Below are 27,423 nucleotides of genomic sequence, written 5' to 3'. Positions count from 1 at the left end.
GTGAAATAAAGATCCTAAATACTCTGAAATTTTTAAAGTGTCATAGAATCCAATTCACCCCCCTCTTGGATTGTGCCATTCTTTTCTAACAATACTAACAATTACATGCAGGGGAATCAAGGTTGGAGAAACAACAACAACCAAGGATATGGATGGAGGAATGAAGCTGGACCATCCAATAGGCCACCACAACAACAACAGCAACATCAACCTGCTTATCCTTCTATGCATGAAAGAACCATTAAATTGGAGGAGACTCTGAACCAGTTCATGCAGGTGCCTATGAACAACTAGAAAAACACTGAAGCTTCCATCAAGAATTTAGAAGTACAGGTGGGTCAGCTAGCTAAGCAATTAGCTGACATGTCTAAAGGCCCATTTTTAGCCAACACCAAGACCAACCCCAAGGAGTATTGCCAAGCCATAACAACAAGAAGTGGGAAGATGGTAGGCAGTGATGTTGGGGTAAGTGAGAAAAATGAAAAGAAAGAAAATGTTGAATTGAGGGAGGTTGAGGAAGAGCGTGAGAAGAATGAGGAAGAAAATGATAAAAATGAGAGTGTAAATAGTGAGAAAATAAAAGAGAAGAGTGGAGTTAAGAAGGAGAAAAAGAAAAAGAAGGGCAAGGAAGTCAGTTCCACTATTCCTGTAAAAAACTTACCTTACCCTCATGCTCCTTCCAAGAAAGAAAAAGAAAGGCAATTCTTGAGATTTCTGGATATCATAAAGAAACTCCAGATTAATATTCCTTTCACTGAAGCCATGGAGCAAATGCCCACTTATGCTCGGTTCATGAAGGAATTGTTAACTAAGAAGAGAAGAATTCTTGAAGAAGAGACTGTGGAGCTTGAAGCAGGATGCAGTGCTATTATACAAAAGTCTCTACCTCAGAAGTCCAGAGATCCAGGCAGTTTCACTCTCCTTATATCCATTGGTAATCTATCAGTGGGTAAGGCACTTTTAGACCTTGGAGCCAGTATTAATTTGATGCCTTTATCTATGTTGAAGAAGATAGGAGAAATGGAAGTGAGACCTACAAGAATGACCTTGCAGTTGGCAGACAGATCCATCAAGCTTCCACATGGTATAGTGGAAGATATGATAGTGAAGGTTGATAAGTTCATGTTTCCGGTTGATTTCATAGTCATGGATATGAAAGAGGATGTAGAAGTTCCTTTGATATTGGGCATATCTTTATGAAGACAGCTCGAGTTATCATTGACATGGATGAAGGAAAGCTAAAGGTGAGGGTCCAAGATGAGGAAGTGAGTTTCAATGTATTTGAAACAACGAAGTTTCCAAAAGGCAACAAATATTGCTTTAGAATTGATGTATTAGATGATGTGTACTTGGAAGCTCAAAATGATTTCAAGAGCTCATCGCCACTGGAGGAGGCTTTGCTTATTTCTAATGAAGAATTGGATAAGGTCATAGATGAAGAGGTTCAAGATGTTATTGATGCACTAAATAAAAGAGAAAACTCTTCTACCAATGTTCAGTCAAAAGAAGAATTGAAGAAGGAGGAAAAAGAGCAAGTAGTGAAGCTGGAATTGGATGCTAACGTAGCTGGAAAACACACAAAGTTACAGCTTCTTGAACTTGAAGAAATGAGGTTTAATGCTTATGAGTCTTCTAAGCACTGCAAGCAGAGAATCAAAGCATATCATGATAACAAGATTTTAAAAAGGAGCTTCAAACCCGACCAATCAGTTTTACTGTTCAACTCTAGATTGAAGTTATTTCCGGGCAAACTCAAAACTAAGTGGTCAGGCCCATTTGGAACTAAATCTGTTAAATCACATGGAGATATTGAGCTGAAAGATCTTGCCTCTGGAAGGACGTGGTTAGTTAATGGTCAGAGGCTCAAGCATTATTTGGGTGGTGAAGTTGAGAGATTCACTGCCAGCACACATTTGAAGGAGCCATGAGCAATCAGGATTGTCAAGCTAAAGACACTAAATTAGCATGTTCTTGTTTTAATTTCTGTTTTAGATTCTAAGTTTTAGTTTGAATAGTGAGTAGTTAAGAGTTTTTGTGCATAGAGTTGTTTGATTTCAGAATGAATGTGCTTGATGATTGGCATGTTTTGGAATGTGTTAACATTGCTGATCTTGTTGAGGTTCTGTTTGTGTTTCGTGTGTGAAGATTTGGGGGATGTTATTTTGTTGCTTTTTAGTGGTGCTGAAATGTTTTGGGTGTTGGGTCTGTGATGATTTTGATCATTTCAGAGTGTGGAGTGAAATACCTTTATTCATAGGGAGGTTTGGTTCCATGTGTTTATGGTGCTATAATGGGTTTCGGTTGAGTTATACTATTGTTGCTAATGTGGAATAGTAGTGATGTTTTGGAATCTTATGAACAAATCAGCTTTACAATGCGAGATGATGGTTTAGTTGAAAAGCTCAAGTGAAAGCTAAGAATGAATTTGATAGAGGTACTAATGTGCACCATTGCTTGGTTTCCATGTTTAAAGATCCAGGTCATATTTTGCTATGCTTTGAATGGTTTGCTCATGTACTTTAAGAAATTTTGCTATTCCCTCAATTCATGAAAAATCATTGGCCATTTGAGTAGCAGTGATTTTCAGTTTAGAGACAAAATTCCAAGTCTTGGCGCTGCAGCGCCAATTCCACAGCTAAGGCGCCAAGTCTCTGTCTAGCTATTTTTATGTGTGAATATTTCCACAGCTGCAGCGCTAGCTTCCACAACTAAGGCGCCAAGTCTCTGCCAAGTTCTTTATGTGTTAAAACTCCAAAGCTTAAGCGCCAGGCCCACGGCCATAGCGCCAACTCTCTGCTATATTTTGTGATTTGTTCAAATTCCCAGCGCTGGAGCGCTAGTCTTCACGACCATAGCGCCAACTTGCTGCCAAGGTCTCTCTTGAGTTCAAAAATTACACAGCTCCAGCGCCAGTCTTCATGGCCTTAGCGCCAAGTCTCTGTTTGCATGTTGAATCCCCAGCGCTCAAGCGCCACATCCACAGCCATAGTGCCAATTTTCTGGTGCCAATTCTAATACAGTGGGACTTAAAACAGGTGAAATAAATGAAGAGTTGAGGCATTTTGGATCAGTTTTAAAAATGAAACCCTTTTCTCCACCTCTTCATTTCTCTTCTTCTCCCACTCACGAAACTCATTAATCTCCCCACGTTTCATCTTCCCCTCACATTTTCTCTACAAAGCTTCTACTTTTAGGCATCAAGTTCCCTTTTTTCTTTAATCCTTCCATACTTCAACACCAAAAGCTTTCACCTTTTGCTAGGCTTATAAGGTAAAGTCTTCATCTTTTCCCTCTTTCTCTTCGTTGCATGGAAAAAAGGTTGTAAGTTCTTCATCTCTTTGAACTTTTCTCATAATCTTGCATCATTTCTACACTTTTTGGTTGAATTGGAAGTACACAAATGTGAAAAGCATGATTTTGGGTGTTTAAGTTTTCAACGTGAACATGCATAAGCATTCACATTTTCTTCCTGTTTTGTGTTCGAAGAAATGCCTGAATGAGAAAGGTTTTTGATTTTTGTACACAATGAAAGTTTTGAAAAAGGTGGTCAATAAAATGTTCCATTTTGTGAAGAATTTTGAGCCTTGCATGACAAGAATTCACATTCACGTTATTTCTCCTTATCATGTGATAGCAAACTTAGGAGAAGTGATGGATGATCTTCTCCACGGATTTGCTTAGGCCGGATCTTCTTCAATGGAGGCTTGATTCTTCAACTTAAGAACACTTAGAAGCTTAAGAACTCACGGATGCACTCAACCTAGAACTAGGAGGGAAGCATCCAAGCTCAAGCATCAATGGAGAGCACACTTCAAAGAGGAGGATTCTAAGGTGAAATCCTAAGGTTTTGAAGATGAACTCTAAGGGACTTTTGAGAGAGGAAACTCGGCCAATGGCTCACAAATTTCAATTATGATCAAAAGTGAATACAAAAGGTGAAAGAATGGCTTAAGTATGCACGGAATTATGACCCATAGGTGCCTAAACTAAAGCCTCACAAAATGGCGCCTAAAGTTTGAATTCAAATTTGAATTTTGAATTCAAACTTTGGTGCACATGTGTAAGTCAGAAAATTTAGGTGCCAAGGTGCATTTAGGTGTGATTTGAGAGTCATTTAGGGTTAATTTGAGTGGCACATGTTCAGCCACCCATGGTGCTAAACATGTGACTCAAATGTAACTTAAATGACTTCCAAATTAAACCTAATTTAACCTAATTAGCATACTTTAGTATTCCTTGTATTTTCCTATTCTAATGACCTAATTACATTGGTCAAACAATTACAATGGAAAGGAAAAATTACAAGAATGAAAATGAGCCCAATATTGGGTACCAAAAGCCCAAAGGCCCATGAAGCCCAAAACTAGGCCCAACTAGCCTAAAACCTAAAATGCTACTCTATGTGGTCCAAAATACAAGACCAAACTATATGATACCTATACTAACATGATGTATACAAAACATATGAAAATAGCTATAACAAAATATGGCCCATGAAAAGTTCAACTTGGGCCTTCCCAGGCCCATCAGGCCCATTGGGCCCTGACTGGCCCAAACCTTCATGTCTAGCCAACTCCTCTTGGTTCTTTGAGTATGTCACCTCTTGCACTCCAAAGCATGATTCCATCATCCCCTCCCTCTTGAAAAGGATTTGTCCTCAAATCTCGAGGATGAATGGAAGAAGAAAAATTAACACCTACATATAAAACATGCAAGGAATAAGAAGTAACATGATAAGATAAAAGATCATGGATCCTAAGAGGAGTCCTAGTATCTAACCTAACAAAGAAAGATAAAATATTAGACTCTCTAGAAATAGGCTCCTCTTCTAAGCATAACCTAGAAGTAAAACCTAAAAATGTAAGAACACTATGACTAAGACAATGAAAAGACTGATTTTTAAACACTACAATATCTTGCCTAAAGTACCCTAAATGGTATCCTAGGCTTTTCCTAAAATATAAAGAAAATACTACTAAAAAACGTCCTAAAAAATTTTGGATTTGATTGTTTATTAGATACTCATAGTCATATAATCTATTTTTGTCTTGTAGGGAAGGAAACATATTAAGTTCAAAAAAATAAGAACTTCCCATAAGATCAAACATAGAATATAGATTATTACAAGTTATATCTACTAAACAATGTAAACCGAAAATTGGGTGCTTTATGAAATCTAAAGAAATACTTCCTTCCTTGTGCACCTTCAAGGAAGTAGTATAAGGAGTAACACTAGGTATAGTCCACTCGTTCTTCACTATATCTCGAAGTTGAGAAGAATTCTTTACTTGAAATTCATTTTGTTCCTCATTCTCAACTTTAAGATAAGTGGCAGCATTAGGATAAGAGTCAAGACTTTTGTGAATAAAGAGAGTTCTTTTTAAGTCTTGTTTGGTCATAAAATAACTCTCTTTTGTCATAAAGGTCTTAGTGGAGTCCCATTTATCCACACTCTTTCCTTCTTTCTTTTCTTTGTTTCTTTTCTTTTTCATTTGCTTTTGATCCTCAAACACTTGGGATGGTGTTAAAGGATTAAAAACAATTTCCTTATTTTTATGAGTGAAGGATATTTTGTTAGTGAGGCCATCATGTATAGTTTGTTTATCAAATTGCCATGGCCTACCAAGCAAAATATGACAAGCTTCCATAGGGATCACATCACATAAAACTTTGTCTTTATAATCCCCTATAGAAAACTTGACCTTCACTTGTTGATTCACCTCCAATTCCTCACCTTCATTGAGCCAATGAAGTTTATAAGGGTGAGGGTGAGGAATGGTGGTAAGGGCTAACTTGTTAACCATCCTTGTACTACAACAATTAGAACATGATCCACTATCAACAATGAGAGAACAAGTTCTTTTAGAAACCAAACATTTTGTATGAAAGATGTTCTCTCTTTGAGATAGTGAAGTGGGACAAGGTTGGCTTCCAAGAAGCCTTTTGATCATAAGAAGATCACCATCCACAGGATATAACTTTTCAATTTTAGGATCTTCCTCACTAGTCTCACTACCACTTGAAGTGGTAGAACTAGATTCATCAAGACTATTATAAATGTCTTGTCCTCTCAAAATCATGACCTTTTTAGTTGGACATTGAGAAGCTATATGGCCTCTCCCAAGACATTTAAAGCATTTGATGTCACTAGTTTTACTACTAGAAGTGACAACATTTTTATCATTTTCTTTTTCTTTTTCTTGACTTTTACTAGAGCTTTTAGAAGAGTCATATTGACCCTCCCTCTTGTAGTCATTCTTGATATAAGAGTTAGCTTGAGTTTTTCCTTTTAAAGAATTTTTCCTTAAATTTTGTTGTTCCACCCTTATACAAAGTTGGACCAAATCATCAAGGTCCCTATAAGGGAGTAACTCAACTCTATCTCTTATGTCAAAATTTAGACCACTCAAAAACCTAGCAATGGTCAATCTTTCCTCTTCCCTTATGCCAGCCCTCATGAGATACAACTCCATCTTTTGTCTATACTCCTCAACACTCATATTCTTTTGTTGGAGTCTTTGGAGCTTATCCATAAGCTCCCTACTATAATAAGAAGGTATGTGCCTTCTTCTCATAGCACTCCTCAACTCATTCCAATAAGTGATTGGAGGGTCATTGTGAAGTCTTCTCTCTCTCTCTAAGGATGTCCACCAATACATAGCTTGTCCTTGGAAAGCTAAGGTGGCCAAGGGAACTTTTCTTTCTTCACCTACTTGGTGACAAGTGAAGATTTGCTCCACTTTCATTTCCCAATCCAAGTAGGCATCCACATCTTCTTTTCCATGAAAGTAAGGGAGATCAACCCTTGATTCCCTCACTTTGTGTTCTTTAATGACTCTCCTAGGATGAGGTTGATAGTATGCATCCATGTTCAAACTACCATCATATTCTTGGCTTTGAGAATCATTGGAGCTCTTGGTTGAGCTCCTAGAAGAACCTTTTGGACTTTTATTTTTATTCAATCTTTTCAAAAGTTTTTCTTCTCGTTGCTTAATCTTTTGAATCTCTTGTTCTAAAGCCATGATTTGTACTTCCTTTTCAAGTTTTTCTTTTTGTTTTTGAAGTATTTCATCATGCTTCCAAAGTTTTAGTGCCTCAACCTCCTTGACAATTCTTTTAAAACTTTTAGGAGATTCAAAGTCACTACTACTTTGAGAATGTTGACTCATGATTAAGCAATAAGATTTTATATGCTATGCAAAAAGTTATAAAATGTTTTTGGTATTTTCTAGGAATGAAAATAGCACTTGGAAGTCTAAGTGTACAAGTTGCACTATCAAGGGAGGTGAGCTACAAAGAGCCACTTAATAACCAAGCCTTTTCAAGTGGAAATCACTAAACTCCTTTGTGGTACTTCCAATTCCCCAAAACTTTTCACAAAAATTTTGAATGCTTTTTCACAATTTGTTTGTTTTTGAGACTAAACTAAACGTGAGCAAGTAAATCTACACAAGTCTAGACGTTTCAAGGCAGCAAAATAAAGCAATTAAAAGACAAAGAACTTAAAGGAATCAAGATAAGTAACTAGTCGGGTTCCCTAAGTGGAAGCTTGAAACATATGAAATTTCCAAGCCACTTCCACTAGCACTACACGTGAGGATGCTAACAAGGATTTAGATATACCTGACCAGCTTCTTAATACTCCCTCCAAGCTTTACAAATTGATTTTAAAATACAAGAGAGATTGCAAAATTTAAACTAGCCTAGAAAGCAATAAATGGCAGTTTTGGTGACCAATTTAGTGATGGATTGTTGTGCAAATTTTCCAACACTTAATCAAGTGTTTAATCCCCCACTAATCCTTCAGTATGATGCAACTGGACCTGCAAAAGAAACACAACAAAGAGGTTAATGGTGGCTGCCTCACAAGGTGAAAGGAATGGTCACTCAAGTGAAGGAAGTTTAGGAGAAGTTTTGGTTACTAAATTAGGTCAAATTTTTAGGTCTTAGTGTCCAAACTTTTCCTACTATTTGTTGAGCAATGCTTGATCCTTGAGCAAGGATTTGAGGCCACTTCCAGCACAGGGAAATTATTGAAAGAAAACTAGACAAGCAATAAAGCACAATTTGGAAAGCTTATACCAAAAGTTAAGAGTAATATGTATATATGACAAGACTCAAAGAGGTTCAACAAGTAAAACTGGAAAATAAGACTCCAAATAAAGCTAGCACTCAGTTAGGAATGTTCCTAGATAGGTACTAGAGTAGATGAACAAAACAAAAAAATTTTGAAAGCAATTGGATAAGTATAGCACAAGTAGTAGTCAAAACAATAACAAGGAATCAAGTGATTTTTCACCAATGTACACCTCTCGGATTTTTCACTTTAAAATGCTTTCTCTAATTTTTTTTTTTAATTCTTTCTTTTTCTATATTCAAGTTAAGAGTCCAGAGAGTATATTTTCCTTTTATTTCAAATTTTTCTAAGATTCCAAGCTATAGAAACCGTGACTACAAGTTAGACAAAAATTCAAATGAAAACAAGGAAACTAGTGCACTAGTTTTTAGGTTTTGTCTTGGATTCTTTTGTACACTTTTCTTCTTTGAATCTTTGTACTTTTCTTTTGATTTAGGCTCTGTTTTTGTCTCTGTTTTCAGCCTATTTACTTTTTAAAATTTGAATCCAAAAAATAGTGCATTAGAAGCAAGATTAAGCACTTGAAATTTTGAGTCACAAAAATTTTTATAAGATTTTTCAATGGAAATGTGATTTGAAAACTTAAGACACAATGGAAACCTAACTCTAAAGAAACTTACTAGAACTAATAGCAAGTTATGAACACAATAAGGTAAAAGAAAAAGCACATATAGGAGGCAAGAACAATAAGCAAACCGAGAGCAACAAATTGATGAACAAGACACAAAGAAATTTAGGTCAACATGCTATTCAAGGAATTTTAAGACATATAAAGACTACACAAACATACTAAGACAAAACATGGATTAAAAACCAAAATCTAAATGCAATGTATGCAGTCCAATCACGGACACATATTAGGAATGGAGAGACTCAAAATTAAAATCAAAAACAAGCACAAGCTAATAGGTCCTAAACAAGTTGATTGAGGAAGAAATTCAAGAACAATCAACCAATGGATCTATGGAACAAAATATGATAAAAAGCATGTAGATCCGAAAAGAAACTCAAACAAGACACTTAGAACACAAAGAACACAAAAACAATCGGACCAAAACAAGATGAAGAACTTATCTCCTTGAAGACCTTGCTCTTGATACCAAAAATGATAGCAAACTTAGGAGAAGTGATGGATGATCTTCTCCACGGATTTGCTTAGGCCGGATCTTCTTCAATGGAGGCTTGATTCTTCAACTTAAGAACACTTAGAAGCTTAAGAACTCACGGATGCACTCAACCTAGAACTAGGAGGGAAGCATCCAAGCTCAAGCATCAATGGAGAGCACACTTCAAAGAGGAGGATTCTAAGGTGAAATCCTAAGGTTTTGAAGATGAACTCTAAGGGACTTTTGAGAGAGGAAACTCGGCCAATGGCTCACAAATTTCAATTATGATCAAAAGTGAATACAAAAGGTGAAAGAATGGCTTAAGTATGCACGGAATTATGACCCATAGGTGCCTAAACTAAAGCCTCACAAAATGGCGCCTAAAGTTTGAATTCAAATTTGAATTTTGAATTCAAACTTTGGTGCACATGTGTAAGTCAGAAAATTTAGGTGCCAAGGTGCATTTAGGTGTGATTTGAGAGTCATTTAGGGTTAATTTGAGTGGCACATGTTCAGCCACCCATGGTGCTAAACATGTGACTCAAATGTAACTTAAATGACTTCCAAATTAAACCTAATTTAACCTAATTAGCATACTTTAGTATTCCTTGTATTTTCCTATTCTAATGACCTAATTACATTGGTCAAACAATTACAATGGAAAGGAAAAATTACAAGAATGAAAATGAGCCCAATATTGGGTACCAAAAGCCCAAAGGCCCATGAAGCCCAAAACTAGGCCCAACTAGCCTAAAACCTAAAATGCTACTCTATGTGGTCCAAAATACAAGACCAAACTATATGATACCTATACTAACATGATGTATACAAAACATATGAAAATAGCTATAACAAAATATGGCCCATGAAAAGTTCAACTTGGGCCTTCCCAGGCCCATCAGGCCCATTGGGCCCTGACTGGCCCAAACCTTCATGTCTAGCCAACTCCTCTTGGTTCTTTGAGTATGTCACCTCTTGCACTCCAAAGCATGATTCCATCAATTGCTTGATCAAATGCCTAAGTGAATGTGTTCTTTATCCAAAGTGTGAAATCATTGATCATTGGAGCTAGTAGGAAATATTTGCTTGTTCATTGGTGGCTTTGAAATAACTTTAGTGCTTCACATGTTAGAATGTTTATCGATCATTCCTTATGCCCCATGAAGAATTTCGTTTTGTTTGTATGATCAACTTGTGGATTAACTTGGTTGCAAGAATTGGTTGTCAAATTTTCAGATAGTTCGTTCAAGAGGTGGCAGTTCAGGCGGAAGCTCTAAAGCCACTCATAAAATCCCAGCTGCACCAACCCCACCACCACCATCTAAAGTGGCCTGGGGACAGTCCTATATTTTTTTGGAGGGGTTGGAGATCAAGGCGAACAACTTCATGGTGGGGTGTAGGAGCATGAGCAGGCAATGATGAAAAGGAAAGGATGGAGGGTTGCTGTCACCCTTGTTCTGAGGAAGAGGAGTTCAATTTTAATTTCATGCCAGTTTAAATTCAAGTCATTTTAATTTCAGTTATTTAGTTTCCGTTTCGTTCGGACTATTTGGTGGTTTACTTGTTTTGGTGTTCTTGTTTGAACTTTTGGTGTTCATGGTGAAATTTTTTGTGTTCATGGCTGAACTTTTGATGTTCTTGGTTGAACTCAACTCATACTTTGTGGTATAATCTTATAATGTTTGGGATATACATATATACCTTTTGAAAAAAAAAATGTATATATATTTAAATATTTTTTGGGAAAAATTGAAAATCATTCTTGAAAGGTAGGAAATGAGATGGCTTTTAGATCAACAAAAAGCGAAAACACAACTTTTGATTCACCTTAAAATGGTTTGTTTTGAAACTTGCTTTGCGGTTGTACTCATCCAATTTGCTTGATCATGAAGTTGTGAGATATCTGATTAGCATGGCATGAAATAGTAATTGAACATTTAGCCAAGCTGGTGAGTGAGAGAGACTAAACAGTGCATCTATCATAAACACTTATACTTTGAGAGCCATCATCATAGCATATGTGTTTGCATTGGTTGAGTCTTGAATGATTGCTCTTGTGAGAAAGTTTTGGACAGGATCAAGGCATCCCATTGTGAATAACTGAAATCTTCTTAAGCCTAGAGACAAACAGCTAGCCATAATTGAATCCATCCTTTAAAACCTGTTTGAGCCTTAACCTTCAAATAACCTTAGACCTCTACCAAATACCAACTCTTCACCCTACCAAATTCTTGAGAGTAAATGAAAATAAATTGGGGATTAAGTTGGGGTAGTTGGTAAAAATTGCCAAGTTGAAAGAAAGTGGAGAAGTTAAGCTAATGCAAAGTTGAAGGGAAGAGTCACCCCTCCATCATTTTCACTGTTCAAATTCAAGTGTTCTTGTTAGTTTCATTTTATCATTATCATATACTAAAAAAAAATCAAAAAAAAAATCAAAATAATCAAAAAAAAGAAAAAAAAATCAAATCAAAAGAAAAATAAGCAAGCACCTGTATAAATAGTCTTAAAGAGAGAGGGGCCTCTTGAAATCTAGGCAAAGAATCTTAAGGAAAGAGGGTGTGTAATTAGAGGAAGAATTTGGGCTGAGAGATCTGGTTGGAGTTGAATATTTAGAGTAAGCAAGATGGAGTGTTTGGTTCATTTTCATTTTACTCTCTTGAGTTTAAACCCTGTTAATCTGAAAAACCACATTCCTTTGTTAACCAAGCCTCAGTCAACCCTCAACCTTCAAAAAGTCCTTGTGATCCCTAATTTTCTCTCAAAGAGTAGTACTGAAGAAATGATATCAATGCTTATGTTCATAGAAATGATGAATGGAATTAAGAGAAACACTCACCCTGAAGAGCCATTGTTGAGAGAGTATGTTCAGATATTGGTTTGTAATGTTCATGCTATGATTTGCCTTGCAATTTTTGTGGTTGGGCATGATTGTTGTTGTGGGCACCTCAGTGAATAGAAATTGGTTTGTGATGGTGAATTGATTGAGTGTTTACCTATTGTTGATACAGAAGAAATTTCATGGTAGGAAGTGATCTTTTTGGTTTTTGATTAGTATCTTGTTGGGGACCAACAAGAGATTAAGTTGGGGTAGTTGTTGAGTGTCTTTTATGCATGATTTGCACTCAACTTTTGGTACTCTTTTTGGTAATTGTAGATATTATATATGTTATTTTACCCCCTTAATTTAAAGAATCAAGTTATACTATAAGAGTAGAGGAGTAGTAGCAAAATTTTAAGAAAATTCCTCATTTTTTGCAGTTTTTTTGGGAAGGCAGAGATCCACAGCCATAGTCGTGGATCTGGAGCTCAAGCTGTGGAAGTCTGGGAAGGAATTAGAAATCCAAAAAGTTGGAGCTATAGCTGTGGATCTGCAACTATAGTTGTGGAAATCTGAAATGTAATTTGAAGCTCTAGAGGGTTGAAGCTAAAGTTGTGGACTCACAGCTAAAGCCATGGAAGCACCTAGGACCCAGCAAAAACTTCAGAGATCCACAGCCATAGTTGTGGCTTCACAGCTGCAGCGCTGGAGGTTCCTTAAGCTTGAAGGAATTGCCATAGCTATAGCTGTGAAACCACAGCTGCAGCGTTGGAGGTTTCTTCACTCTGAAGGACTCTCCACATCCATAGCTGTGGATCTACAGCTGCAGCCATGGGAGGAAAAACCACTTTTTGCCCATTTTTTAAAGCTCATATAAAAGGGGAAAAGGAGAGAAAAATAGGGCATCACGAAATTAAGGAGAAAAACGAGATTGAGACTTCAGAGAAGAGAGAAACAGAGGAAGAACGAAGACTTGGGCAACTAGGTCATTTGGGAACGAAGCCCAACCCCTTGTTCTCATCTCCCACTTTGTAATCTCTTCTTTTACTTCGTATATCTTGTAATGACCATGTGTGGCTAAACTCATTAGGATTGGTTGAATGTAACTACTAACTATTCTTCTTCTTAAATATATGCATTTTGATCTCATTATTTGTGCTTGATTCTTCTCTTAATGCTTATATCGGCTTGATCACCCGTTGTATGAATATTTGGTTTTTGAATCCAGTTGGAAAACGTTTTTGAAAACCCGAACTGAATCTTGCACCTAATCATTTCTCGTTCTAGGAATAGACTTGATTTGGTTAGTCACATTGTTCAAGACATTGTTCCTAATGCGAAGTGTTAAACTCAAAACATAGAGGAATCATGTTTTGAGATTAATGACTTTAGGATTCAACCTTGAGGAATCTTGTTGGATTACTAAATGAACGTGGAAATAATGAAATTAGAATCGCACTTATTTTAAGAGGATCTACGAGTTAGCAAGTACTTCTGAACCAATCCTTGTTTCTTAACCATAGTTTTTACTATTTTCATTTTATTGTGTTGTTCTACTCTGTCTTTACTCATTTGCAATTATAGCAACATTCTCATTTAAATCATTAGAGCAAGAATTACTAAACACTCAAATCCCTGAGGACGATATTTGAATACTACTTCGAAACCTGGTCCGCTTACCAAGTGGAGAGATTGCGAAAAATCCTCATCAAGAGGTCACACTGATTTCTTGTCTTTGATACAAATCCCCTTGTGATCCTAAATAATATATGTATGCATGTTCCTTTTTTTTTGCCTACTCTTTATCATGTTTCTATTATCTAAAGGAAATGATGCATGGTAAAGATGAGATTTCTTTTATTGATTTTTTTTTCAAAAGGAAACTACCTATATGATGTTAATGGAATGCTGACCTAAGAATGTGCAAGGGGGTATAAAATTTTTATTGTTATTATTTTTTTATTATTATTATTATGTATTTGCTTATTTTAAAATTCCAATCCACTCTTAGTAGAAGAAATAATACAAACAAATGCACACACACATGCTCAGTCAACATACACCCACGAATGATTGTATTCAAATCCTTGGTCTGTGGTCCCTGTTAAGAAAAGTGCGTTGTATAGGATAGTTCTAATCTCACCGGTCTTAAGGCCCCCGAGGTGCCCCCATTATAGGGACCCAGTATCTCTATCGCCGTCACCTGGAAAACTCTAAGGTTTGTCGCAGTATTTCGGGCTAGAGTAACCGGTTATCACCTTGAGTGTGATTTCCGACAAGGCTCGCAGGCTCCAAGGCCAAACTTGGGCCGGTCGTACGTCAACCACTCCCTATGTTTAATACCCTCATGCCCCCGGGTGTAGGGGGAACTGTTGTGTGCAAAGGTTTGTGTACAATTTTTTATTCCAAACAAGTGCTGAATTTAAACAGGCAAACAGATATGAAAGCCAAACAAATAAAACAAACAAAGTAAAGGGGAAAAATATATAAATTATTATTTTTTATGTTATTAACTTCATCATTTATATGGGCCTCACCCTCTTAAAATGTCCCCAGCGGAGTCTCCATCTGTCGCAACCCGAGTTTTCCGATCTTGCGATGTATGGTTTAGACATCTTTTTAAAAATTCCATCAATTAAGGAATGCCCGGATACCAGACTAATCCTTAATTAATGGTTTTGAAAATAGGTTCATGGAGTCGTCACCAATATTTTACTCAAAATATTGGAAAAAGAAAAGGTTTTTAAAAAATCCAATAATGGCCTTGATAACCAAAATTGGGTTCGGGAGTCGATTACGTGTAGAGAAGGTGTTAATCACCCCTACAGCGCCCTCAATCGGTACGCTATGATGAAGTTAATGTAATAAAAAATAAAAAATTAAATATTAGATCCCCTTTATAAATTATTATTTACATGCTTGAAATTTAAATTAAACAATTGACTCTGAAATATCTACATGATTGCGTTTATTATAACAATATTTATCAAAAATAAGAAACAAAAGAGAGAGAAGAAGATTTTATTGAAATACCTCATATCAAGCTTTGTTAAATCTTTCGATATGGAGATTCTAGGTGCTTTGTGGCAACCTTTCACACTACAATGCCTCACAAAATCTCAAGAAATACGAGAGAAAAAGAGAGAAATTTCGAGCTCTAAGGAGTCTAGAAGAAATTTTGCATCCTGAGAAATGAGCCCAAGCAGTCTATTTATAGACTTCAGAAAGGGTCCAGAACGGCCCGTTCCAAAATCGGAACGGCCCGTTCTAGATATGGCCGTTACGTGTAAATTTTGTAACTAGAACGGCCCGTTTTGAAACTGGAACGGCCCGTTCTGGAGATAAAATTAACACATCCTTTGGTAGACTGGAACGGGCGTTCCAAATAAGTATCTTTAGGCTCTTTTTATAACTTGGAACGTCCCGTTCCAGTTTGGGAACGACCCGTTCCAGTTAATGTTTTAGCCCTCTTTTGAAGAGTTTGGAACGGGCCCTTTTAGGAACTTGGAACGGCCCGTTCCGGTTTTGGGAACAACCCGTTCCAGTCTTCTAAAATTAGCTTATTTGGGCTTTTAGGCCTTCTAAAGTCTTGTCTTGTTGTTTGCATGCTTCGGGAGCTCCTTCCCTTCAAAACAGAGGTCCATTTCCTTGTTTGTATGCCCCCGGACGAAATTGGGTGTCTACAATACTCAACAATAATTTTGTGAGATAAAACATTATATTTAATATAATCAATCATAATATTATGTTTAATTATTTATGTGATAAAATTAATAATTAATATTTTATCATATAACCTTGTGATAAAATTATCAAATTATGCTCATTTACTTCATCCTTATGAGTAAATTAAGAAATATAACCTAATATTTTATCCCAATTGATTATACACTTGTTTGGGGTGGAATTCGTTTGAGTCCTTTTTATTCGAACTAGCACAGCATTGTTTCAAGTTAGGTATTTTATAGTGTTGGTGTAATTAAGAATGGAAGGAAACGAGACAAAACTGATTAATAAAAGTTGGTTTCCACATCTTCGTGAATAATGATTAGACAATAATTGGCATAGATATAAATACTTAAGCGAACAGAATGAATAATACATACATTGGCAACACAAATCATCGTTCAATTTGCATAATGATCAAATTACAATGTTACAATTAACAACTTACCACTACGGAATTAAAAGAAGATACTACACTAATTAAAAGAAACACCAGTAGTCCTAGAAAAAGAAAGAAAGTGTGGCCAAGAAATGGTCATACCCAGCAGTTCCATGCACGAAAGCCATATGCGCAGGCGGTGAGTGCTTGAGAGAGTTCAAGTATGATTTTTCCGACCCCTTTTGAGAGGTATGATTCCCATATTTATAGATTTTACTTGACAGCGGTTAATTTTGTATCGATCCGTCGTGGGTGTGTAACCGCTGACCATTATGCTGATTTCGTGGAATCCATGTAACCTCTCATAACTGTCTCTCCCACGTTTTTTTTTCTTCGACCGAGTCTTGGTAACTACCTTAGTGTAACTGCTTAACTGCTCAGAGAACCTTCCACCTCTTACGTTTTTTGACAAATCCTCGAGTTTGCATATTTAGGGCTTCTAATACTTTCTTGATAGGTACTATTTATTTATGTTTGATTTCGAGTAGCTTCAAAAGTGTATAGCTCTCAAGTAGCCCCAACAAATGGCCCCCTAGGAATTAAGTTTCGATGAACATACTGGGTGAAAGAGAACTGACTTCCTACCAAAAAATTTGTTTCGATTCTTTGTCGACACATTTTTTTTTTCATTTGAGGAAAATTGGTGACTTGCGTTTCTTCGATGAAAACCTACTTCTGATCCCCCATTTAATGTGATGACCGTTTAATGTGACATTGATTACTCTGATGGCGCGTGCTTACGTTTCTCCACAAGATTGTCTGTGTAAAAACGTTTTGGCGGCTGTTTTTAACATTTGAATTAAAATTTAAATTAACTTATGGGCCCGTTCAATTCAGGCCCATTTACTCGTTAAAAGCTCTTTTTACCCTAAGGTGAAAATCACTTTCACCATTCTCTTCCTTCGTGCCCAAGTCTTCTTGCTTACTCTTTCTTTGTTTGTTGGTTTTCTTCTCTGGCGACCTTGCACTCTTCTTTTCTGTTCTTTCATTCACGTGTTCTTGCCTTTAATCATCATGGCTTCCTCTGCTGCATCAACCTCTGCAACCGCCTCTGCTCTCTCTCCCACCAAAGCTTCTGCATCATCCACCCAGACTGCTCCTATTTGTTGATGGCCAATGCCACAGTTTGCACTGTGAAGGATGGAGATGAGACCTTTGTCCCTATTCCAGGCATGGAAGAGGCAAGTCTCAAAATTTTTCAATCTCAGGTACTTCTCCCCTTCTCTCTTGAGGATGGTAGTATTCATGCTTTTTTAGGTCCGTTTGTTGGTCAAAATAAGAAAAAGTTTGGTAATACTTTGTTGAGGATTCTTCCAGCCTTCCTTTCATTCACTCTACTGAAATAGACTTAGCCCTTTTTAGAGATACGACTAAGATTTTTAGGGCATTTCCCCCTACCAAGGATAGACATTTACCGTGGTTAACATGTGTAGAAAGTTCAATGCATTCCATGTGGGTCGAAACTGGTATTTCCGAATTTATTCAACTTGCCAAGTTTGATTTGCATTTTTTCGATCCCCAAATGCTTCTTTCTGCCATATTTTTCTGGAATAGAGAAACTCGAGCCTTCGAGTTTCCTTCTAATTTCGTGTGTCCTACCCTGCTCGATATTGCTGCTATCATTGGCTTAGCATCTATTGGGGATAGGTTCTATCCCGATGTTTTCGAGGAGGAGATTTCGATTAAGGAGACCTCTATATCTTGGGATAAGAAGACTTACTTGGCCTTTATTAATGCTCACATGGGAAAACCAGATACTCCTGTTTCAACCTCAGAGCATATTGCTTTCTTGATGTATTGGCTATCCGCTTGTGTTTTCTGCACCCCCTCTCTCCAGGTTCCTAAATATTATTACGTATTGGCTCAAGCTCTACATCTGAAAAAGAAAATCTGTTTAAGTAAACTTCTGTTGGCCTCCCTATATACTTGTCTCGATGAAGCCTCGGAGAGCCTTTTTCATGAATCTGGTCCTCGTAATCTCTTCGGACCACTGTGGTTACTTCAATTGTGGCTCAACACGATTTTCGAGAAGAAGCTTTCACTGACTTCATCTTTTACTCCAGTATGTGAACTCGAAGGAGCCCGTTTGACCACTCTCACCCCTTGAAAGCGTTTGATCAACAACTTTGAGAAGTATATTGATGACATTCTTAGTTTTACCGAATTCAGTGAAGACTTGGCTCCTTTTATACGTACTACTTTGTTGGGCCCTCCTTGGCTTCGACAGAATAATCATGTTGGGCAAATATCTCCGGATTCTCTCGAAATGTGGTTTGGTTTCCTTTCTTGGGATGTAATAATATCTGGAATGCGACAAAAAGATGTTAGGATCTACCCTTACCAACCTCAGATTTTTGCTCGACAGTTTGGTCTTTGCCAAATGAAACCTCTTCCCCTTCGACATAAAGAAAGAATTGATGCTGACATTTGTGTCGAGAAAGGGGGTTATCAGGAAGTTTTGGACTTCATTTTACGTCCTAAAAAGGAACTTAAGCTCACACCATACACTTTTTCTCCCTCCTTCTTAGTTTCGAAGTGTTATCTTTGATGGTGGTGTGAATATTATGTAGATAAACTTCTCAACTTTGATGATTTTTTGAAGAAGCTGATTAATTCTCCTCTTTCTTCGCAGGGCCCGAAACAATCAGGTACTTACAAGAACCAAACTATTATTTATCAATTCGAGCAATTTTTTAAAGTTTGTTATCGACCTGACAATATTGGTCGAACCATTTTTGATGCGTTTGTCTCTTTATTGAAAATGGTAAAAGGAAAATCCGCTCAAAAAAAGTGATTAATCCTCAAGTAAAAACTGATTTTGAAATTTTTTTTCCTAAAAGTATTCATTCTCTTCCAAATGCTCGTTTTGGTTTAGTTAAACATTTATCTCTCCCTCCTTGGGTGAAAACACTTGACCCGTTTTACCTTGAGCGCAAAGAGATTCCTGTAAAGGATCGAGTTACCTATGCGAGATGTTCCGTGTACGATTTTCCTCGAAGGAGATGGTGGCCATTGTGTTGGGTCGATAATACCAATCCTCCCCCTTGTAAATGTCTTTAACTAAGAATAAAATTGTCAAATTCCATTGTTTACTTATCTCATCTTTTCCTTGTGTTATGTAGCTGCTATCCCTCAACGTGTTCCTCAGCATGTTGAAGAGACTCCCAACTAGGAAAGTGACGAAGATGATGACAAGGGGTCTTCATTGAAGACTCGAAAATGAAAGACTGCTTATGCAAAGTTTCCTTACGTTCTAAGGTACCTTTTCAAGTTAATCTTTTCATTCGATAACAATAATATTACCCTTTCTAAGTCTTTTTCTATTTATCAGAGTCTCGAGACTTCGAAGAAGCAAAAAGCAGACTCGACAAGCACCAAGACTGTGAGTGATTTATACTTGTCTTTTTATATTTTCTCGTTTCTCACTTTTCTTGCTTCTTCAGATTTCGACCACAAAGAAGCCGGACAAAGGGAAGGGGAAGTTATTGATTCCTCTTCCCAAAAAGACTCAAAAGCCTCCTGTCGAGAAACTCCTGAAGGATGCTATGAATGCTGTTCCCAAGGTATTTAGTTTCTAGCTTGACTTCCCGCTTACATATTTCTTCGGTGTTTCTAAAATTTTTATTTGATTGCAGGATGTCGAGATAATCCAACTCGATTCTTCTCAGGAAATGTCTTAGGATATCCCTCCTCTTACTGGAGAATCTCAACAGGTTTGACTTTCCCCGATATTCACTTTTCTATACTTCTTCCTTGTCTTTACCTTCATTCTTTTTTGCAGTTGATTACTCCTCAATCAAACATTTTCGAGATGGCCTTGACAGACATTCCTCCCCAAGGAAATGATGACAAGGTTCCCCTATCAGAGCCTTTGGTGAACACGGAAACCCTTCACCAATCCTCACAAGATGAAGCTCCTTCTTTCGAGCTTAAGCCTCCCCTTAGCCCAAATCGGGGTATATTTCTTCTTTTCATTTCTATCAATTGTTATAAAGAATTATGTCTTTCTTTCTTACTATTTTTCTTTATACATATTCAACTGATTCTCCTAAGCCTTTTACTCCTTCTCCTTCGACCCAAGGCGGTGTCGAATCTTCAATGCCACCACTTTCTTCGATCCCCTCTACGAATTTGGACTTAATAAGTTTTTTCAATGAAGATGATGAAGAAGTCAACAATATTTTTGACGTTCTTGAAAATTGGACAAGTGGTCCTTTTGTCTACTACTACCTTCCAACCTCTACTCGAATCATTCTGGTCGAAGGCATATGTGGATGACCTCGATCAAGCTTTCCTTATTCCAGAATTCAAAACCGAAGTTGAGCAGATGGTGGATGATTTGCTGGCTTACTTAGACCTTCCTCCTGAGATTCACCTCGAACTCCAAGAATTTATCAAGCCATTCACCCTTGCTCGGGATCTTCGATCTAAATGGTCTAACTCATTTCAGGAGGTGGCCCAAATCGAAGTCGAGAGTGAGGGTGATCGTGCCAAACTCGAGGGTCTTCGACAGGAAGTACTCTCTATAAGGAAATCTACTGAAGAGATGATTCCTGCTCTAAAGAAATTGCAACAGGAGGAAGGGGATGTTGAGAAATCGATCGAGGCTTTACAACATGAGCTGAATAACCTCCGCTCGAAATAAGTTGCTCTAAAAGCTCAAAGTCAAGAGGTAATTCAGCATCAGAAGAGTCTCAAGGATGAAGGCAAGGTGATATCTTCAAGACTCGCGAAGACCCTGGACGAAGCTTATCAGGCTTATAGAAGTTTTAAATTCATGTTTTGTAATATTAATTAAATTTAGGAACCTATCAATTTCTTGTTGTTTTCTATATTTGTTTCAAAACTCTGGTCTTTTATGGAAGCACTTTAAATATTTACCATTAATTACTTTGCTTACTGTATTCGAATTTATCTCTTTAATCACGTATGCATTTTTCGAATACACTTGATCAATTATAAAGGGTCGCTCCCAATTATAAGACCATTTGCCTAAGTGTCGAGATTTTTGATCCATAGGAAGGATTACTTTTAATACTAAGTCTCCAACTCAAAAATTGCGTACTTTGACTCTCTTGTTGTACGTTCTCTAAACTTTTTCCTTTTTGTACTAGTAAGACCATTCGGCCACCATGTGACCGACACCCGATCGGCACCTAGATGGCCGAACCAGGTAGCCGACAGCTGATCGGCCATCGAATGCTCCATAAACACGGATCACCCCTGATCAAGGATTAAGGATTAACTTTAATCAAGGGTTAAGAGTTAATCACACTAATAAGCCGATTAGAGGCGTATTACCTAATATGGTAATCCTGTCACAGGGCCTAAGGAAGTCAGGGCCCATAAAGGTCTGTATAAATAGCTCATGTCACGAGGTAACGTCACTGTTCATTAATTACTATCGATATTTGTGCTTGTCCAGACTTGAGCGTTGAAGTGCCTTTTGCAGGTGCCCTCCCCCTCACCGGAATATTTGATTAGAGCTCTTGTTCGGCCCTCAGAGTACGAGAAGATTACTAGTGTGTCCTTCAGACAGGTACACTTTTGTTGAACAAGATTTTGCAATGCTATCAACCTTTCTTCCTCTAAATATACCAACTCATCATACATTAAATTCCAATAATCTTCACTAGGAAAATCATTCTGTTTCTGTATGTGAATTGATTGCAAATTAATGCCTATAGGAAGAATGGCTTCATGCCCATACACTAATTTGTATGGTGTAGCTTTTGTGGCATCACTTGGTGAATTTCTATAAGCCCATAACACTTGGACAAGTGTTTCGTGCCAACTTCGAGGCTTACTCGAGATGTGTTTCTTAATTAAACCGATAATTATTTTATTAGCAGCTTCTACTTGTCCATTTTCTTGTGCATAATAAGGGGTCGAAGTTACTAACTTAATCCCTCTCGATTGAGCATATTGAGTAACTTTTGGACCTGTAAAAACTGTGCCTTGATTAGTAGTAATTGTTTGAGGAATTCCAAACCTTGTTATGATATGATCTTCAACAAAATCGATTATGTCTTTTTGCTCGACTCCCTTCAAAGGAATTGCCTCAACCACTTTTTGAAATAATCTATGGCAACTAATATATATTTATGATTTTTCGAGGAGGGTGGATGAATTTGCCCTATTATGTCAATTGCCCAACCTCGAAATGGCCAAGGTTTAATAATCGAATGTAATTCGCTTGCTGGTACCCTTTGTATTAGTCCATGTTTTTGACTTTTCTCATAACTTCTTGCAAATTCGATACAATCCTTAATCATGGTTGGCCAATAGTACCCTTTCCTCGACAAAGTCCACTTCATTTTTTCACCTGCTTGATGTGCTCCACATATACCTTCATGTACTTCTGCCATAGCTATATAACTTTCATGATTCCCAAGGCATTTAAATAGAATCCCATCAAAACCCCTTTTGTATAATTCGTTATTCAGCATGACATAATTAAGGGCTTGGAGTTTGATTTTTCTTTCGACTTTCAAATTCGGATTCTGCAGATACTCAACCAATTCTTTCCTCCAATCTTGCTGGCTCGATGTATTAACACTTAGGCTTTCCAAATTGCATATTAGTTCATTCCTCGTATGAATCAAAGATTCGAGACATCCTTTACTCAATTTATACCCTGATGCGAGTTGAGCCAATTCATTCGCAATTGTGTTCGTGTTTCGAGAAATATGTTCTAACTCGACTTCATCGAACATGTTTAGTAACTTAACGGCTCGACTCTTACATTCGACCAGTTTTTCATTTGAGCATTTGTACTCTTGCGTTAATTGTTTAATGACAAGTTGCGAGTCTCCTCGAACTATGATATTCCTAGCACCTAAATCTTTAAGGATCTCGAGTCCAGTAATGAGCTCTTGATATTCAGTTTCATTATTCGAGTACCCATTGTAAGTTTTTAATGACAATTTGGTTGGAATTCCTTCAAGGGAAATGATTAACAAACCTATCCCAGTGCCTAATTCATGTTTCGAGCCATCGAAAAATAATTCCCAAGGTTTGGTTGTTATGTAATTGATTTCTTCAGTTGTTTTCGAATGATCCATGAGAAAATCCGCAATTACTTGTCCCTTTGTGGATCTTAAAGGCTCGAAAGTTAATGAATATTCAGTTAACGCAAGTGCCCATTTGCCAATTCAAGAATGTAAGACAGGTTTTCACAACATGTACTTAATAACATTACTTCGACAAAATACTAAAACATCAAAGGGTCTAAGATAATACTTCAACTTTGTACAAGCAAAATAAAGACTTAAACACAACTTCTCTAAAGGAGTATATCTATTCTCTGCTCCCACTAACATTCTACTTAGATAATAAATGACTATTTCGACGCCATTATCATCGTCCTGGGCCAGCATGCCCGCAATAGAATCGTTAGCTGAAATATACAACTTCAATTGTCTTACTTTAGAGGGTGGTGCAATTATTGGAGGATGAGCCAAATAAGTTTTGATTTCCTTGAATGCTTTCTAGTGCTCTTCTTCCCATCGAAATTCCTCCTCCTTTTTCAAATGCAATAATCGGGAAAACACTTTAGTTTTTCCAGATAAATTTGATATGAATCTTCTAAGAAAATTTACTTTACCTAAAAGAGATTGAAGTTCTTTCTTGTTCGATGGAGGTCTAGTTTCCATGATAGCCTTAGTCTTATTCTTATCCACTTCGATCCCTTTCTGGTGTATGATAAATCCCAAAAATTCTCCTGCTATAACACCAAAAGCACATTTTAGTGGATTCATTTTTAGGCCATGTTTCCTCATTCTCTCGAAAGATAATTTTAGATGGCATAAGTGTTCCTCTTTTCGTTTTGACCCAACAATTATGTCGTCAATATATACTTGTACAAACTTACCAATTAAATCATGGAATATCAAATTCATTGCCCTTTGATATGTGGCACCTGCATTCTTCAATCCAAATGGCATCATCACCCATTCATACACGCCTAAAGCTCATGGACATCGAAAAGCAGTTTTCGATACATTGTTAGTTGCAATATAAATTTGGTTATATCCAGAATAACCATCAAGTAAGCTCATAATTTCATTACCTGTCGCAGAATCTATCATTGTCTCAACAATGGGAATAGGATACTCATCTTTGGGGGTAGCCATGTTAAGATCTCGAAAATCAATGCATACCCTGAGTTTTCCATTTTTCTTGATAACAGGCACAATATTCGAGACCCACTCAGCATATCTCGAGGTCCTAATGAATTTGGCTTTCAACAACCTCTCGATTTATTCTTTTATCTTTTCAATCACCTCAGGAGCAAATCTTCGAGGATTCTGCTTAACTGGCTTCTTTCCAGGAATCATAGGTAGTCTATGCTCCACTAATCCTCGATCCAATCCAAGCATTTCATCATAATCCCACGCAAAGCAATCTTTATATTCATGTAACACTCGAATCACTTCTTCTCTCAGATTTCCTTGCAAGAGTTTGCTGATATAAGTGACCTTTTTGTTCTCGACAGTACCCAAATTTACCTCTTCGAGTGGATCTTGAGATTCCAACTTGTGTTCTTTGTTGATTTCTCTTTCGAATCCCAATGGTGAATCGTCGAAAATACAATCTAACTTTTTTTTCCAACTCCTGCGTTTTATCCACTTTCAGATTCTCGACCTTTTGGTCTGTTCGATCACTCTTTGTTTTTCTTTTTTCTTTTTCCTCGGCCATGGTGGCCGTATTTTCATTTCCTGTCTTTTTAGTGTTTTCACAATTTACGGTCTTCTCGACCGTCTAATCGGCCATGTAGGCCAAAATTCAAGCTAGGTAGCTCGAATACAAGTCTTGGTGTTTCATTTCTGCTCTTGAGCCGATTCTTTCTCGGCTCGAATCACAAATCCTCTCTTTACATCCCAGCAAAACACTTTCTTGATACCTTCTTCTTCATCCATCCTGCTAGCATTATGGGCATCGAAAGGTTTGGTTTTTGCAAACGCAGTCAGTTGTTGATCTGCAAAGTACATACCTACCTCATACTCTTTCTGATCAACATCGAGTACTTCTAATCCTTCATCATCATTCCAGAAGAAAATCTTCTGGTGAATAGTCGAAGGCACAGCTCCCATTCCATGAATCCATTCACATCCCAATAAAACATTGAAATTTTCCTTCGATGGAGTCACAATAGACATGGTAGTTCTTTTTACACTTCCTATGTGCACATCGAGCAAAATCATGCCCTCAAGTTGTGATGACTTTCCGGCATAATCTGAGATTAAGATATTATGAGGCTTTAAATCAGTCGTGGTTTTTCCAAACCTTTTTAGCATGGTCCTCAAAAGTATGTTTATGGTTGCTCCCTCATTAACCAATACCTTGTTCACTTCATGACCTTCAATCATCAAAGTCAACAGCAAAGGCTTAAGATGAGCCTTCATGTCTTCAGTAGGGGAATCAAACACAACTGAATTAAACTTGGGAATAACCCGAGAAATTTGGTTGACCCACACAATTTTTGACTCATAGCTAGGATCATCGAAAAAATCCTCTCGATGGATATCCTCCTATTCATTAACAGATTCCATGGCTCCCGCATACTGATCAGAAGGCAGAATCGACACTATCCCACAAATGTCTTCCAGAGAATCATCAAAGCCACTCTCGAAACAATCAATTATCAAATCCTCATCATCTTCCATGAATTTCTGAGATGACTCACCCTTTTTGTGGCACTGGGATCGAAAAACGGTTTCTCCTGAAACCTTCAAATGTAGCCTTCCTCATCCTCTGCTGCCTCCTCCACTGAGTCTTAGTCAAGCTTTTGTTGAAAGGTTGTCGAAAGCCACGCCCATAGCTTCCAGACATGCTTGAGAATTTTCCAGGAGCTCCAGACACATTTGAGAATTTTCTGGGAATTCCTTGGAATGTAGGTCCAGCATAATTCATGACTTGTTTTCCTCGACCCATTCCAACCATTTGCCTTGGTGGAGTATTCCATTTTCCCACTGGGACATTAACATTTGGCACAAAAGTATTGCCAAACTTCGATGAATTATGCATTTCCATCTTTCCCATTGGGGCGTTATACTGAGGCATATGTACCTGCCTGCCTCATTGTCAACCCACTGTTCAAACCAGTGTTAGGCTTGGCTTTTTCTCGAAGTTTTTGAGCCTTGTAGCCTTTCATAACCTCAGATTCCTCAAAGGCTTTGGCAGCAGCTCTGTCGAATACGACACTACATCGAGGACACAACATGACCTCCCTATCAGCATCCTTCTTCTTTGACAAAAACTCGACCAAACTATCTCCCTCCTTTGGATAGATAGCTTCCTCCTCTTTCGCAAAATCATCCAACAATTCCTTGAGTTTGTCGTCAGAAATGGGCTCAACATTCTCATCCTCTTCGATGCTCACTTCGACCATATTTATTCCCATCGAGACTGGCTCTACATATCCAGTATGAGCTGCAAATGGATCAGTATCCACTTTCATATCCTTTTCCTCGAACGCTAGATGACCCTCAGTGATCGCCTTCTCGATCATATCCCTGAAACGCACACAATTATTAGTCCAATGACCATACATATTATGATACTTACAAAATTTCTTCCCTTTTCTTTGTTCGAATGAGGGAATTTTGTGGTTTTCCGGGAGTGCAATTTGTTTATCTTTTAACAAAATGTCAAATATTTTATCCGCCTAAGTCACATCGAAACTATATCGCCTAGTTGAATTCCCTTCCACATTATCTCCTGGTTTCAACATTTGACATTAATAGGTAGGGCCAAGACGTAATTCCGCAATATTAACTTCAAAATCCTCGCTCGAACCCTAACAATTAACATCATCACCTATCTCTGTGTTTGTATTTTCTAAAAAGGCTACCTTTTCTTTTCGAACAAATCTGTCAAACTTCCTTAATCTTTCCTTTTCTAATTTTATTTGCTTGATCCTTCTTACTTTCTCTGCTAATTGGGCCATATCTCTTAACTGTTCATTTACCAATTTTTTACGTATTGATAAATCTAACTCTGTTGCAGCAATCTTAACTAATTCATGTTCAGGTATATTAGTATAACATCGAGATTTTAACTGCCTGAACCTATTTAAATAGTCTTCTAATGTTTCATGATTTTGTCTCTTAACATTCATTAAATCGACTAAACTGACTTTAGTTTCACCTCGAAAAAAATGTTCATGAAAGTTACCTTCCAATTGAGCCCAAGT

Source organism: Cajanus cajan, chromosome 6 (genome assembly GCF_000230855.2).
Source record: "Cajanus cajan strain Asha chromosome 6, NIPB_CcT2T_4, whole genome shotgun sequence".
Lineage (NCBI taxonomy): Eukaryota > Viridiplantae > Streptophyta > Magnoliopsida > Fabales > Fabaceae > Cajanus > Cajanus cajan.
This window is presented reverse-complemented; position numbering follows the sequence as displayed.